The sequence below is a fragment of the Arachis ipaensis genome, chromosome B2 (assembly GCF_059453495.1).
Source record: "Arachis ipaensis isolate K30076 ecotype BB chromosome B2, ASM5945349v1, whole genome shotgun sequence".
Taxonomy (NCBI): Eukaryota; Viridiplantae; Streptophyta; class Magnoliopsida; order Fabales; family Fabaceae; genus Arachis; species Arachis ipaensis.
In genome coordinates, this window is record NC_142437.1 from 34,366,413 (window position 1) to 34,383,148 (window position 16,736).

Genomic DNA, 16,736 nt, shown 5'->3' on the forward strand with positions numbered 1-16,736 from the left:
AATGACAGAATTAGTGGAATTTGATTTGTAATTGTTTTGAAGAGCTTATTTACTTTTGATCAAGTGGACAAGAATCATATAGTTGCATTTATTTATATATGTGTAGGTTTGCACTGCATTTCATGAGTTTCTACATGTTCATACTTATTTCCTTATCTCCTTCAATTAAGCATGAGGACATGCAAATGTTTAAGTGTGGGGAGGTTGATAAACCACTATTTTATGGTTTATATTGTGTTTAATTGTGTGGTTTTATCATGATCCTTACCCACTTATTCATTAAATTAGCATGCATTTAGATTTCCTTCCTGAATTTATTACATTTTTGAAAACTGCTTCCTAGAGACTTTAATTATTTATTTTTAATTCTCCTTTATTCCATTCGATGCCGTGATCTGTGTGTTAAGTGTTTCAGACTTTATAGGGCATGAATGAGTTGGAGATTGGAAAGGAAGCTAGCAAAAATGGAAGAAACACAAGAATTTGAGGAGATAACCAGCGAGAAGTGACGCGGTCGCATGGCTCACGCGACCGCGCGAAGGAGAGCAAATCACAGTGACGCGGCCGCATGGCTCACGCGGCCGCGCGAATTGTAAAAGTTCTGGCGACGCGGTAGCGTGGACGACGTTACCTCGTGGCGAGGAAAAGCGCGAATGATGCGTCCGCATGGATGACGCGATCGTGTGACATGTGCGATCTGCATAATCTGCAGAATTCGTTGGGGGCGATTTTGGGCCCTATTTCGACCCAGTTTTTGGCCCGGAACAGCAAACTAGAGTCAGAGAACATGCAGAAACAAATAACACATTCATTCAGAGACAGTTTCAGATCTAGTTTTACTCTCTTAGGTTTTTCTCTCTAGGTTTTAGAATTTTAATTTTCAATTGGTCTTAGCATTGGAACATTGAGAAGAGTTATTCCCTCATCAAGACTTCATCATTCTAGTTTGTTTTCTTAACTTGGTTTCATTCTTCTATGTTCCTTGTTTTGTTCAATTTTGTTATTTGAATACTTTTATGATTAATTAATGCAAGGATTATTTCTTTTTAATTCAATTTCAATTCCAATAATCATGTCTTCTTTTAATTCCCTTTCATGTGTTATGGATTCTTTATTTACAATGCGTGAGTAGTTTCCTTACTTGATGGGGAGTTGATTAAAAGGAATTCTTGAGTTGGAAGGATTGAAAGAAAAATTTGTAATTGGGTTAAATGTTGGATTGCTATCCTGTCACCAACGCCAATCCCTTTGAACTAAGTGGGTTGCAACTTGTGAACAAATCTGGCATTCCAGCTTGTTTGACTTTCCCTTACTTGGTAAAGGATAACCAAACAGAACAACCATTAATTATAAATTAATCTTACATTCACTCCACCAATAATAGAAATTCTAACCAATCAACTCTCAGTCAAGGCTTTTATTCATATTATTTAACTTTCCTCAATTTACATCCCAATTTACTTAGCTCAACTTCTTGGAACATCTGATTAATAAGATAGCACACTTTTCTGCAACTCGTTAGGAGACGACCTGGGACTTAAAACTCCCAGTAATTTTTAATTTAATTCTATGTGACATATTTCTAAATTGATAGGCAGATTTTCGGTGAGTTAAGAACTATACTTGCAACGTAACCATTTTAATAATTTCTAATTCACCAGCTTCTGCGTCTCATCAGTAAGCTTGCGCAAAAGGCACAAAATGTGCACAATGCAGGCACAACTCTCTGGAATTTGGCTGGGAGGTGGAATTTTTGAATCCACGCGTACACGTGGGTGACGTGTGTGCGTGGATGATCGAAAATGCTTGAGTCACGCATACGCGTGGGGAACGCGTATGCGTGGGTTGGTGCTCTATTTTTCAAAATTTTTCATGTTTTTGCCCCAAACCAAACATTTCAAAGCTCCAAACAGCTACCAAAACACCATAAAACCTTATTTAACATACTAAGCTACCAACTAAACTCAACAAACTAATCAAAACATGAAATTAAACTAATTTTACCAATATTTACAAAAGAGAAAAATGAAAAGATTTTACGATGGTGGGGTGTCTCCCACCTAGCACTTTTATTTATTGTCCTTAAGTTGGACTTATGGGGAACTCCTCATCAAGGTGGCTTGTGCTTGAAGCTATCATTGAACATCCACCAATGCTTGAGTCTCCAATAAGCTCCATTCTTCAAAATTAATGCCTTCAATATTTGATGGAATTCTTCACAAACCATGGGCTCCCAAAATTGATTCTCCTTGTGCGATTTGGGATCCCACACTTTGTTTTGACACCCGTCTTTAAATTGATCATCATTAGTCCATCCGGGTGGCCAGCAAGATGATTTCTCACTAAAATGACCAAACATCCTTCTAGACCCAAGCAATCTAGCTCTACACTAACCCTTGCAATTAAGCTCTGAACATGCAACCATTGTGAGATTTGATTTACAATGCCAACCACTAACCATCTCCCTTTTGCTCTTAAAGCCACAAAGAGCTCTAAGTTGCCCATCCGTCTCAAGCATACCATATTCAAGTGGGCTAATTAAACTTAGCGATGAAAGATTTACCCACTTGAATGAAAGAATGGATGGTGATGGCTTGGGGAGAGGTATTTCCAATGTCCTTACAAGCTCCACTCCCTTATGTTCTTCTTGAATCACCTCCACCTCTTTACAAACTTCTTTAAATTCAATCCTTTGTTCATCAATTTCATCCAACTCTTCTCCATCACTCAAATAAAAAATGGGAGGATGAGAGAAATCTACCTCCACAACACTTTCAAATTCACCGGGAGAAGGTTCTTCAAGTTCAAAGGATTCACCACTGATAAACCACTATTTTATGGTTTATCTTGTGCTAAATTGAGTGGTTTTTATCAATTCTTTTCTCACTTATTCATGTAATTTGCATGGTTTTACAAATCCTTCCAAATTCTGTGACATAGTTAAAAACATATTTCCTGGGCCTTTAAATTGTCAATTTTAATTATCCTTTATCACCATTCGATGCCGTGATCTGTGTGTTAAGTGTTTTCAGGCTTTATAGGGCAGGAATGGCTTAGAGGATGGAAAGAAAACATGCAAAAGTGGAAGGAACGTAAGAAAATGAATTTTTGAGAAGCTAGCAGCGACGCGTATGCATGGGCGACACGTATGCGTGACTAGCGCAGAAGACACGCGACACATACGCGTGACTGACTCATACGCGTGACAAGGAATTTTGCCAAGCAACGCGTACACATGACTTATGCGTACGCGTGACATGCGCCACGTGCAGAAATTTCAGAAGGCGCTGGGAGCGATTTCTGGGCTCCTCTTTGGCCCAGTTCCAAGCCCGAGAACACAGAGTAGATGCTACAGAGTGGGAAAATCATTCATTCATTCACACAACTTTCATTCACATAATTTTAGGTTTTAGATGTAGTTTTCTAGGGAGAGAGGCTCTCTCCTCTCTCTAGGTTTTAGGATTCTTAGGTTTAGCTATTTTCAATTTTAGATTTCTACTTTGCTTTAATTTTGTTTCTCTTCTACTCTTATTAGTTCTAGCACTTTAGTTTATCTATTTCTCTTGTTGGTTTATTTATTTTCCCAATTTATTTTATGAATTCTCATGTTAGATTTGATTTCCTATTTAATGCAATTTGAGGTATTTCATATTTATGATTGCTTTCTTTATTGTTAGTCATTGATGTTTGTAATTAGTTGTTTAGATTTAATATTCCTTGCTAGTTTTCTATGTTTTTATGTTATGCCTTCCAAGTGTTTGATAAAATGTTTGGGAGGATTTTAAGTTAGATTTTTATATTCTTGTCTTTGGTTGAGTAATTAGTGACTCTTGAGTTATCAAACTCCTTTGTTGATTGATAATTGAAAGTTGCTAGTTGATTTGGACCCTTTAAAGCTAGTCTTTCATTAGGAGTTGACTAGGACTTGAGGAATCAAATTGATTCATCCACTTGACTTTTCTTCATAGTTAGAGGTTAACTAAGTGGTAGCAATGGACAATTCTCATCACAATTGATAAGGATAACTAGGATAGGACTTCTAGTTCTCATACCTTGCCAAGAGTTTTCTTAGTTATTAATTTAATTTCTTGCCATTTTATTTCCTTATTCCTTATTTCAAAACCCCAAAAAGATACTTTTCCATAACCAATAATAACTACACCTCCCTGCAATTTCTTGATAGACGACCCGAGGTTTTAATACTTCAGTTATTACTTTTATTGGGTTTGTTACTTATTACAACCAAATTTTTGTATGAAAGGATTATTGTTGGTTTAGAAACTATACTTGCAACGGGAATTTACTGTGAATTCTTTACTAGCAAAAATCCGTTCATCAAAATGGCACCATTGCCGGGGATTTGCAAACGTGTGCTTTATTATTGGTTATTGTGAATTAATTTTCTTTTTCGTTTATGTGTTAGTTGTTTCTAGTTTTAGGAGTTTAGTTTCATTATTCCTTATTAGTTTTTGTTTTTATTTTCTCTCGATACTATGAATTCTCACCCCTTTGGCTATGAGTCTAGTTACAATCATGTTGTAGGAAGAGGAGATTACAATGAAAGCTTGGATCAAGGATGGAACAATCAAAGATGGGAGGAGCCACAAGGATTTGATCAACCCTCTTGGCAACAACCACCTCCAAGTTACTATCAACAACCATTCTATGATGCGTACCAAGACAATGGTTATGGTAGACCTCTTCGTGACAATCAACACCCACCACAAAATACCTATGTACCCCCTCCTCAACATAGCTTTGAACCACCATACTCACAAGTCCCCTACTATTAAACACCCTCATATGATCCTAACCCATATCCACCATATCAATCACCCTATGAGCCGTATGAACAATACATAGAACCACCGTAATTCCAACCCAATTACTCCCAAGAACCACCACCTCCATATACACCATGTCCATACCCATCAATCCAAGAGCCATATGATCCTAATTATGTTATCCAAGAGGAAGAAGAATCAAAGGATCGTCTCAAGGAGACACTGGATCAATTTCAAGCAACCCTTCATCAATTAGAGCAAGTGGAAATCTGGAAAGTACACGAAGCTCTCATGGCTATAGCATCTCAACCTAAGAACAAGGGATTGAAGTGTGTTGTGTAACAAGTGGAAAAGATGGAGAGTGTTGAACCACCACAACCTTATTATGATGAACCACGCTCTTATGATGAACCTTTTCTCCCAAGTAATGAGCCCTCATATCCATCCCAATCTTCAATGAATGACACTCTAAGTGTTCTTTTTCAAGGGCAAAGAGAGATGCAAAGGACAACACAAGAGTTCGTAGCTACCTTGACCGAGGGAGTAGGTAATTTAGCCTCTCTGCGCTTCGATACTCAAAGCACTCCCATGGCTACATGTGGAGAATCAATAGAAGAGCGTAGCATGAAGGAGAAACTAGAAACTCCGGTGGACAATGAGGAACATGTTTTTGTGTTGGAACAAGTGGAGGAAGCCGTAATAGTTGAAGAGGAAGAAGTCGTTGAAGACTTAGGGGATGCTGAACCTCAATGGGAATCTAGAATTGTAGAGTATTCCTTCAAGAAGACTAAAATTAATGTCAAGGAGACCAGTGTACAATCTCCATGGCATATTCCCTATGAAGACTTGGACGGGATAAATCAAGAAGCAAGTTCCCTTGGTGATGAGGATCATGAATCAAGTCCTTCTAATGATAAATCTACATCCACACCTAAACTCCTTGAATATGAAGACCCTTTCCTGATTGAGTCTGAAAATGATGTGGAAGCGGAAGACCTTCGCAAAGGTTGGACGGGAGTTGAGTACGCTCTGTCAGGAACGTTGGAGATTTCTCCACCTAGGTTGCCATCTACTCCTTCATTTGAGTGGGTAAGGCTTGTCTCTATTCGCCTTACCGTTCCACTTGAATATGGTATTTTTGAAATAGATGGTCAACTTAGGAGGCTTTGTGGAATTAAGCATAAGAGAAGGATGTTTAGGGGTTGGAGTTGCAAATCAAGGCTCATCAAGGTTGATATTTCAAGAGCTAGAAGCAAGGGTGGGACTAGTGAACATTTGGCTGGATCTAAAAGAAGAGTTTGGTATTGCATAGAGAATTCAGACTATCTGTCACTCAATTGGAACAATGGCGATCCGCTTCAAGACGGGTGTAGAAACGAGATTTGGGATCCGAGAATATATGAGGATCAATTTTGGGAGCTCAGAGCTTGTGTAGAACTCCATCAAATCTTGGAGAATTTACTTAGAATAGATAGAGTTTATTGGAATTCCAAGCGTTGGTGGCAGTTTCAAGATGAGTTCAAGCACAGGCCACCATGACACAGGACTCACCAAATGTCCAACTTAAGGACTTTAACTAAAAGTGAAAGGTGGGAGACAACCCACCATGGTATGATCTTTCATTTTTATTCTTAGTTTTATTTTATTTTATTTTTATTAGTGTCTGGTGCACGAAATTACAATCACACTTTTGCAACTCTGCACAACTAACCAGCAAGTGCACTGGGTCTTCCAAGTAATACCTTACGTGAGTAAGGGTCGATCCCACGGAGATTGTCGGCTTGAAGAAAGCTATGGTTATCTTGTAACTCTTAGTCAGGATATCAATAATTCTCAGATTTAATTGTAAAAAGTAAAAGAACATGAAATAAATACTTGTTATACAGTAATGAAGAACAGGTTGAGGCTTTCTTCTGTAAGCAAATACTCTAGATGGACATGTGAATGCTATTTTCTCTTGGTCTTGAGGATCCACTGCAATTTGGTTGTAGCCTGAATAGCCATCCAAAAAGCAGTAATATTCATGACCTGCTAGTCTCTCTAGCATCTGGTCTATGAATGGTAAAGGAAAGCGATCCTTTCAGGTGGCTATATTGAGCCTTCTGTAGTCAATACACATACGCCACCCTGTAACTGTTCTTGTAGGAACCAGTTCATTCTTTTCATTATGAACCACAGTCATGCCTCCCTTCTTGGGGACAACGTGGACATGGCTCACCCAGGGGCTATCAGAAATAAGATAAATAATCTCAGTCTCTAGTAACTTAGTGACCTCTTTCTGCACCACTTCCTTCATGGATGGATTTAGCCGCCTCTGTGGTTGAACCACTGGCTTAGCATCATCCTCCAATAGGATCTTGTGCATGCATCTTGCTGGGCTAATGCCCTTAAGGTCACTTATTGACCACCCAAGAGCTGTCTTGCGTGTCCTTAGCACTTGAATTAGTGCTTTCTCTTCCTGTGGATTTAAAGCAGAGCTTATGATCACTGAAAAAGTGTCACCCTCTCCCAGAAATGCATATTTCAGGGATGGTGGTAGTGGTTTGAGCTCAGGTTTAGGAGGTTTCTCCTCTTCCTGAGGGATTTTCAGAGGTTCTTTTATTTCCTTTGATTCCTCCAGATTAGGCTGAACATCTTTAAAGATGTCCTCTAGCTCTGATTCAAGACTTTCAGTCATATTGACCTCTTCCACCAGGGAGTAAATAATATCAATGCTCATGCAGTCATTTGATGTGTCTGGATACTGCATAGCTTTGACAACATTTAACTTGAACTCATCCTCATTGACTCTCAAGGTCACTTCCCCTTTTTGGACATCAATGAGAGTTCGTCCAGTTGTTAGGAAAGGTCTTCCTAGAATCAGAGTTGCACTCTTGTGCTCCTCCATTTCCAGCACTACAAAGTCAGTGGGAAAGGCAAATGGCCTAACCTTGACAATCATGTCCTCAATTATGCCTGATGGGTATTTAATGGAGCAATCAGCAAGTTAAAGACATATCCGGGTTGGTTTGACCTCTTCAGTCAAGCCAAGCTTTCTGATGGTGGATGCAGGTATTAGATTGATACTTGCTCCAAGGTCACATAGAGTTGTCTTAGTACAAGCACCCTCTATTGTGCATGGTATCATAAAGCTCCCTGGATCTTGAAGCTTCTCTGGTAATCTTTTCAGAATGACTGCACTGTATTGTTCAGTGAGAAACACTTTTTCAGTTTCTCTCCAATCCTTCTTATGACTTAAGATCTCTTTCATGAACTTAGCATAAGAGGGTATTTGCTCAAGTGCCTCTGCAAATGGGATCTTTATCTCAAGAGTCCTGAGATAGTCTGCAAAACGGGCAAATTGTTTATCCTACTCCGCTTAGTGGAGTTTCTGAGGGTAAGGCATCTTGGCTTAGTTGTTGCAGGTTTAGTCCCTACAGAGGTGGTTGGAGAAGCCTTCTTAGAGGGGTTACTATCAGCACTTGCAGGTGTCTGACCCCTCATTGGCATTTGAATGCCAGGATTGGGCATCCACTGGGCGTTTAACGCCAGTCTTTCACCCTTTTCTGGCGTTTGAACGTCAGAATAATTCCTCTCTGGGCTCTTGCTGTCCTCAGAGGGATTTTGGGCAGTGGTTTGGTCATCCTCTATCAGTTGTTCCTTTCTTGACTTTCTGCTACTTTGAGCTGATTTATTCAATGTCTTTCCGCTCCTTAATTGGACAGCTTGGCATTCTTCTATTATCTGTTTAGATAGCTGCTGTCTTGTCTGATTCAATTGTGCTTCCATATTCTTGTTAGCATTTTTAGTGTCCTGGAGTATCTCTTTAAATTCTGCTAATTGTTTTGTCACAAGGAGTAATTGCTGATTAAGTTCAACAATTTGTTCTTGAGGATTAGGATCAGTAGTTACTGTCCTAGCCTCTTTTTTTATGGAGGACTCACTGCTTGAGTATAGATATTGATTTCTAGCAACCGTATCTATGAGTTTTTGAGCCTCTTCAATCGTTTTCCTCATGTGTATAGATCTACCAGCTGAGTGGTCTAGAGACATCTGAGCTTTTTCTGTAAGCCCATAGTAGAAGATGTCTAACTGTACCCACTTTGAAAATATTTCAGAGGGGAATTTCCTTAGCATCCCTCTGTACCTCTCCCAGGCATTATAAAGGGATTCATGATCCTCTTGTTTAAAGCCTTGGATGTCCAGCATTAGCTGTGTCATCCTTTTTGGAGGGTAAAATTGATTCAGGAATTTGTCTGATAACTGTCTCCATGTTCTTATGCTTGCTGTGGGTTGGTTATTTAACCACCTCTTAGCTTGATCTTTTACAGCAAATGGAAACAGTAATAATCTGTAGACATCCTGATCCACTTCTTTATCACGTACTTTGTCAGCAATTTGTAAGAACTGTGCCAGAAACTCAGAAGGTTCTTCCTATGGAAGACCGGAATACTGGCAATTTTGCTGCACAATGATAATGAGCTGAGGATTTAGCTCAAAGTTGCTTGCTTTGATGGGAGGCATACAGATGCTACTCCCATATGCAGCTGTAATGGGGTTAGCATATGACCCCAGAGTCCTTCTGGACTGTTCACTTCCACTTATGTTCATGATGGAGAAAAGGGAATTGATATGAATTATATTTTTATTTTATTATTATTTTTTTATTTAAAAGTAACCGAAAATAATAAGTAAAATAAACAGAAAATAAAATATAATTTCGAAAAAAAAATAAAATAAAATAAAATAAAAGCAAATTGAAAACTAAATTAATTAATTAATTAAAAAGATTTTGAAATTAGCAATTAAAAAGATATGATTGACAATTATTTTGAAAAAGATATGATTTAGAAGCTATGATTGCAAATTAAAAAAAAAAGATATGATTGAGAAGATATGATTGCAAATTAAAAAAAGATATGATTGAAAAGATATGATTGAAGAAATTAAAAAAATTTGATTTTTGAAAAAGATTTGAAAAGATCAATTTTGAAATTAGAATATTAACTTGACTAAAAAAAAAAGATATGATTTTGAAAATCTTTGACTAAATTAATGCAAAATTTCAAAATTTATGAGTAAAATGAGGAAAGGATATTTTTTTTTTATTTTTGAATTTTAATGCGGAAAGAGAAAAACAACAAAATGATACTAAGAACAAACAAGAAAACTTTGAATGTCAAGATGAACACCAAAAACACTTTGAAGATCAAGATGAACACCAAGAACAAATTTTTGAAAAATTTTTAAGTAAATAAAAGAACAAAAATACCAAACTTAAAATTTTTAGAAAATCAAACACAAATTTTCAAAAATTTAAAGGGAAAACACAAAGAAGACACCAAACTTAGAATTTTTAAAGATCAAGAAAGAACTAAGGACATGCAATTTCGAAAATTAAAGGAAAATAAAATCATGCAATTGACACCAAACTTAAAATATTAAACTAAACTCAAATAAAAGACTCTAAACCAACAAAAACAAAATATTCCTAATCTAAGCAACAAGAATAACCGTCAGTTGTCCAAACTCGAACAATCTGCGGCAACGGCGCCAAAAACTTGGTGCACAAAATTACAATCACACTTTTGCAACTCCGCACAACTAACCAGCAAGTGCACTGGGTCGTCCAAGTAATACCTTACGTGAGTAAGGGTCGATCCCACGGAGATTGTCGGCTTGAAGCAAGCTATGGTTATCTTGTAACTCTTAGTCAGGATATCAATAATTCTCAGATTTAATTGTAAAAAGTAAAAGAACATGAAATAAATACTTGTTATACAATAATGAAGAACAGGTTGAGGCTTTGGAGATGCTTTGTCTTCTGAATCTCTGCTTTCCTACTATCTTCTTCTTCATGCACGCAAGGCTCCTTCCATGGCAAGCTTTATGTTGGGCATCACCGTTGTCAATGGATACTTCCCGTCCTCTCAGTGAAAATGTTCCAAATGCGCTGTCACCGCATGGCTAATCATCTGTCGGTTCTCGATCATGTCGGAATAGGATCCATTGATCCTTTTGCATCTGTCACTATGCCCAACACTCGCGAGTTTGAAGCTCGTCACAGTCATCCCTTCCCAGATCCTACTCAGAATACCAAAGACAAGGTTTAGACGTTCCGGATCTCAGGAATGGCCGCCAATAATTCTAGCTTATACCACAAAGACTCTAATCTGAATCATGAGGCTAAGAGATATGCATTCAATCTAAGGTAGAACGGAGGTGGTTGTCAGGCACGTGTTCATAGGTGTGAATGATGATGATTGTCACAGATCATCACATTCATCAGGTTGAAGTGCGAATGAATATCTTAGAATAGAAGCAAGCGTGATAGAATGGAAAACAGTAGTAATTGCATTAATTCATGAAGAACAGTAGAGCTCCTCACCCCAAACAATGGGGTTTAGAGACTCATGCCGTAGAAGATACAATATGAAACGTGTAAAGTGTCATGAGGTACAAGATGAATCACTAAAAGTAGTTTTTATAGTAAACTGGTGACCTAGGGTTACAGAAAATGAGTAAGCTAGTGTTTTTAGTGTAAAAATTCATTTCCGGGGCCTACTTGGTGTATGCTTGGGCTGAGCATTGAAGCTTTCATGTGTAGAGACTTTTCTTGGAGTTAAACGCCAGCTTTTGTGCCAGTTTGGGCGTTTAACTCCAGTTTTTATGCCAGTTCCGGCGTTAAACGCCAGAATTTCTTGAGCTGACTTGGAACGCCTGTTTGGGCCATCAAATCTCAGGCAAAGTATGAACTATTATATATTGCTGGAAAGCCCAGGATGTCTACTTTCCAACGCAATTAAAAGCGCGCCAATTGAGTATTTGTAGCTCCAGAAAATCCACTTTGAGTGCAGGAAGGTCAGAATCCAACAACATCTGCAGTCCTTTTTCAGCCTCTGAACCAGATTTTTGCTCAGGTCCCTCAATTTCAGCCAAAAAATACCTGAAATCACAGAAAAATACACAAAATCATAGTAAAGTCCATAAAAGTGAATTTTAAATAAAAACTAATAAAAATATAATAAAAACTAATTAAAATATACTAAAAATATACTAAAAACAATGTCAAAAAGCGTATAAATTATCCGCTCATCAGTGTTCATTCATAATTTTTTGCATCAGCATCTGCATTCTGCATAAAAAAATGGGCCAAACCACACATACGCGTCGGCCACGCGTGGGCATCGATACCAATTTGGTTCCCCCATCCAACGAACAAAAAGTTGTGATGGAATCGTGCGGCTGGTATGCTAGAGGCACAACTCGAGCCACACGTATGCATCCCTGACGCGTACGCGTCAATTTCATTTTTCGCACAACACGTGTGGGCGTGCGCAACGTGCACGCGTCGCATGTATAATCTTGCACCCTTCAATCGGAACAGAGAGTTGCACGAAAACGACACTGGAATTGTGCGTTTAGCACCATTTCAGCCGACGCATACGCGTGCTTCACACGTACACGTAATCTTCATTTATCCCTTTTCACGCGTTCGCGTCTATAACGCGTACGCGTCGATGCATTTTTGCCTCATCCACGCTCAAGCGTGATCCATGCGCACGCGTGGATTTGATTTCATTAACCCCTGACGCGAGAACCCTAACCCATTCGCGTCGCCCAATCTCTTCTCCCTCAACGTTCTAATTTCCTCTCTTCCCTCCATGCCACCCTCACCACCACCAACATCCCATCGTTGCTCAGTCCGGAAAATGCGAACTCCCGCCGACCACCCCTCCATCTCCCTCCTTTCCTCTTCTTCTTTTTCTTCTTCTTCTCTGTTTTCTCAACCCTGCCCACCTTCGCCGACCCCAAGCTCCGCCGTGGACAGCCACTGCACCGCTGCGTCGCTGCCATCTCTGTGTGGCACTACCCTTTCCAATCCTTTCCAATTATGTACTGCACCTTCCAGGTTTCCCACACATCCCCTGCATTCCCGTTCCTGCTTTATCATTATGTTTTAGTAATTTTGTTAGCTTTGATTAATTTCTGCTTAGTTTAGTTAGCTTAGAAATGTATGTTATTAGTTGATTCTAGGTGGTTAGGTAGCTAGGATGTGGTTAATGAATTTAGGTCTGATAAGTGCTCTATTCCTGCTATCTGAATTGGATGATCTTAAAACTGCTTTTGATGTTACTGGTATGCTGTTTGACTGCTGTTTGATGTTGTTTTACTTAATGCTGTAATTTCACAAGAGTTGCAACTATTACTGCTGATTAAAATTGTTTCTCTTGTCTGAGTTCATATAACATGATGATTGCTGCTCTTTTCTGAACTGCTTTGGATCCATATGAACTGAGTTTTTGCTGCTTGTTTTAATTTGGAAACGCCCAATTTACTGTCGGGATGCTGCCAAAATTGTGAATTAAATTTGGTACTGTTTTTAACTTGGTACACTTTATTTTGGCCGAGTTCAATTCATAATTCATCCGGTCAGCATTTCCGTCTTTCTTTTGGTTCCCTCTCATGTGCATTCGTCATTGATGGAATCAAAGAACTAATTGACGAAATTATGTGTCAATTAGAACCTTGTTGACCAATGATTTTGGAACCTCTTCTATGTTTGACTTGTTCAAGTTAGGTTACAACTCATGTTGAATTCTTGTTGTGTTTTCATCTTCATTGTTAATTCAGTAGAGCTTAATTCTTTAAACCCATATTCCTTATTAATGATTGATTGCTGAATTTAATAAAAGAAGGCTAACTGCATATCTTCTTTTTGACCAATTTCTGCTGCATTAGTACCATGGTTCAGCCATTCTTTTGTTCATTGATCAAGGAAAGCATGCTGCATGTGCTTAATTGGTTTTGAAATCATTGCTTATTGCTATTTTATTAGCTCATTTGCTTATTCCCTGTGAATTTATATATGGTTTTGGTGCTTTTAATTGTTAATGAATTCATAGGAAATCCAAATTGATTGATTGACTTTGGGAAATAGCCAGCTATTTTGTTTTGCTTGAATTGTTATATGGTTTTGTTTTACCTGACAAATATTGAACTTCATATGAGTTTGACTTGAATTCTTGCTTTGCTGCTGTTTATTTACTTCGGGAACGCTCACATTACTACCGGAATGCTGCCCAAATTTTTCTAAAAACTGTTTTACTCAACTTCCACTCATGAATTGACTTTAGTACTTTTGAATTGTAATTTATTTGGTTTAAACCAAAGCCAATTTATGGGATGATGGGTTTGCATTTCTACCCCTTTTGGTTTTCTTTCTACTTGAAATGCATTATTGATGATTTTATTCTTCTTGATGCTTCTTTCATTACATGTTTCTCAGTCTCCTTTTGTTTCAGGCTTCCTGTCTGCTTGCTTCTTACCTGCTTTTCTTTCCTCTGCTTTATTTGATAATCTGTATCCTGGAATTTCTATTTTTCAGGATGTCTGATCTGAAAGGAAAAGGCAAGGATAAGGCCAGTTCCGGTAAAAGAAAGAGAGGACAGTCATCCGTTGCTCTAGCGGATATCCTCTCGGATGAATCTTGGCGCGAAAAGAACTTTACCGATAAAAAAAAGCTGATCAACTGGTGCCTGCGAATGACCCAGTTAAATTTGCCAATCTTTACTGTGAACTCAAGTTTCCAGTCTTTCGAGACACACGGCACCTCTATTTGGAAAGGACATTCAAAATCCCAACCGAATTAAAGAAGTACACTGAAGAGCAGATCAAACAGAGAGGTTGGGTATTTCTGGAAAGAGATCTGGCAGAAGTAAACGCATCCTGGATCCGTGAGTTCTGTTCTAACTATTTTAGGATGACCCTTGATGCAGTGCAACTTAGGAGAAAGCAGATTTTAGTCACTGAGGAGGCGATCGAGGATATCCTCCACTTCCAGCCTAAAACATATGATACAAATGGTTATCAGAAGGCTGAGGAGTCTATTAGATTCATGAGTTTTGATTGGGATGCTGTACGGCGTACCATAGCCATTGATCCTGATGTTCCGTGGGCTATGGGAAAGTCAAAGGTCACTCCACGGGGTATCAAGATTATCTATCTCAATGATGAGGCTAAGCTGTGGCAACAGATATTGATTAATTATGTTATGCCTAGTACTCACGAGTCAGAGGTGCCAGCTGCCATGATCATCCTCATTTGGTGCGTCAAGGAAGGAAAGGACCTATACCTTCCACAGTTCATCAGAAAGTACATGTCTAGAGTTCATGTCAGAGGAACCCTGCCATTTCCTTATTTGATCACCCAGATGGCTCGTCGAGCTGAGGTGCCTTGGGAGCTAGAGGATGAGAGACCACTGATTGCCGACTGCAAGAAGGTTATTCCGCATGGCAAGCGGTTTGGACCTCTAGGCCACAAACTACCTACAACTACTACCTCTATTGATGCAGCCACATCCTCAGTAGCACTTTCAGCACCTGCAGCACCACCTGCTTCCGCAGCACCATCATCCGCCTCTCAGCCAGTCCATCATCTTGTGCACCGCCTTTTTGAGCACCTTGATCAGATGGAGCGCCGCAATCAGCGGCGTTATGAGCAGTCTGAGCGTCGTAAAAAGCGACGCTATGCCCATCTAAAGCTGCTTGTGACTACTGGGCGTACAGACATCCCCTCCGAGCCTGACACATCCTCAGAGCACTCTGAGGAGGAGGATGAGCAGGAGGAGGACCAGCAGCAGGCACAGCACGAGGAGACTCAGCCTGAGTAGCCTGCAAAGCCTCAGGCACCAGCATAGCCACCGCCGACAGAGCCAGCAGGACACCCTTTAGTAGGCGATGACCCTTCACACCCGGCTTGACTGAGAGCATCGAGGACGATGCCATGATTTAAGTGTGGGGAGGTCGCCGTCTCAGGCGAATTATATTTTGGTGAACCATTTCAGACTTTTATCCTATTTTGCTTTATTCTGTATTTTGATTTATTTTATTTTATTTTTCTTTTAGCACTTACACATTCCTATTTTATTGTACTCTTGTTTATTTCTACTTTGTTGCTTTCTGCACTTTGGGCTTGTATATATCTTGGATATTTAGCTTGAATTACACTTTTGGTTTATTAGTTGTGATGTGGAAAAATATGGATTATTAAGTTTAGTTTACCCATTTGGTATATGAGAAATTGATTTGATTGAAAATAGGGTTAAACTAAAAACTTTTAGCTTTTCGTAATCACAACATCTCGTTTAGTATATATATATATATATATATATATATATATATATATATATATATATAATAAATGTTGGTCAATTGATGAAATTTTCAAGGAATGTATCTTTTTCTTAGAAAAGGCATTTAAGATTCACATTGATTTGAGTTAAAACCTTTCGTAACTTGCATGATACATATATAATTGGAATATGGTCTTGAGCTAAGAACACACAACCCGTGAGTTTTTGAGCTTAATTGCATGGTTGCATTATTTAACCATAATATTTTATTCTTGTGTGTTTTCCTCTCTATGATTACAATCTTTGTTTTGTTCCATTCTATATGTCCATTATTTAGTGTATGTTCATGCTTATATGTGATTGAGGCCATCATTTGATATTAGCTCACTTATCCCAAATAGCTTACCATTCCATTTACCTTTGTTTGCCACATTGAGCCTTCTTAACCCCCTTTTTGTTCTTTATATTACCACATCACTAGTCTTAAGTGGAAAAATAATTAATTATGTTATTTGAATCTTTGATTAGCTTAAGATAGAGATTGTGTGTCAACTAAGTGTGGAAAAATGTGGGACCTATGGTTAATGAGAATGTGTTTTTGCTTATATTGACAAATATTGGAAATTTGGGTGCCTACTCATGTGAAATTAGAGAAACATATGCATTGATAATAAAAAAAACTTTATTATTACAATATACATAAATAAATAAATAAATAGGGGACAAAATTACCCCAACATTAAGTTTAATAAAAGATCAATTCATATGTGATGAAATAAAAAAAATTGATACATGAGTGTATGAAAATATGTAAAGGTGAGATTTTGGGTAGCTAGGCA

At 38.4% G+C, this 16,736-nt stretch overlaps 1 pseudogene; it reads left to right on the forward strand.

The window, feature by feature from the left end:
- Positions 1 to 14,976: 14,976 nt before the first annotated feature.
- LOC148573542 (uncharacterized) lies at positions 14,977 to 15,462 on the forward strand (annotated as a pseudogene).
- Positions 15,463 to 16,736: the final 1,274 nt, after the last annotated feature.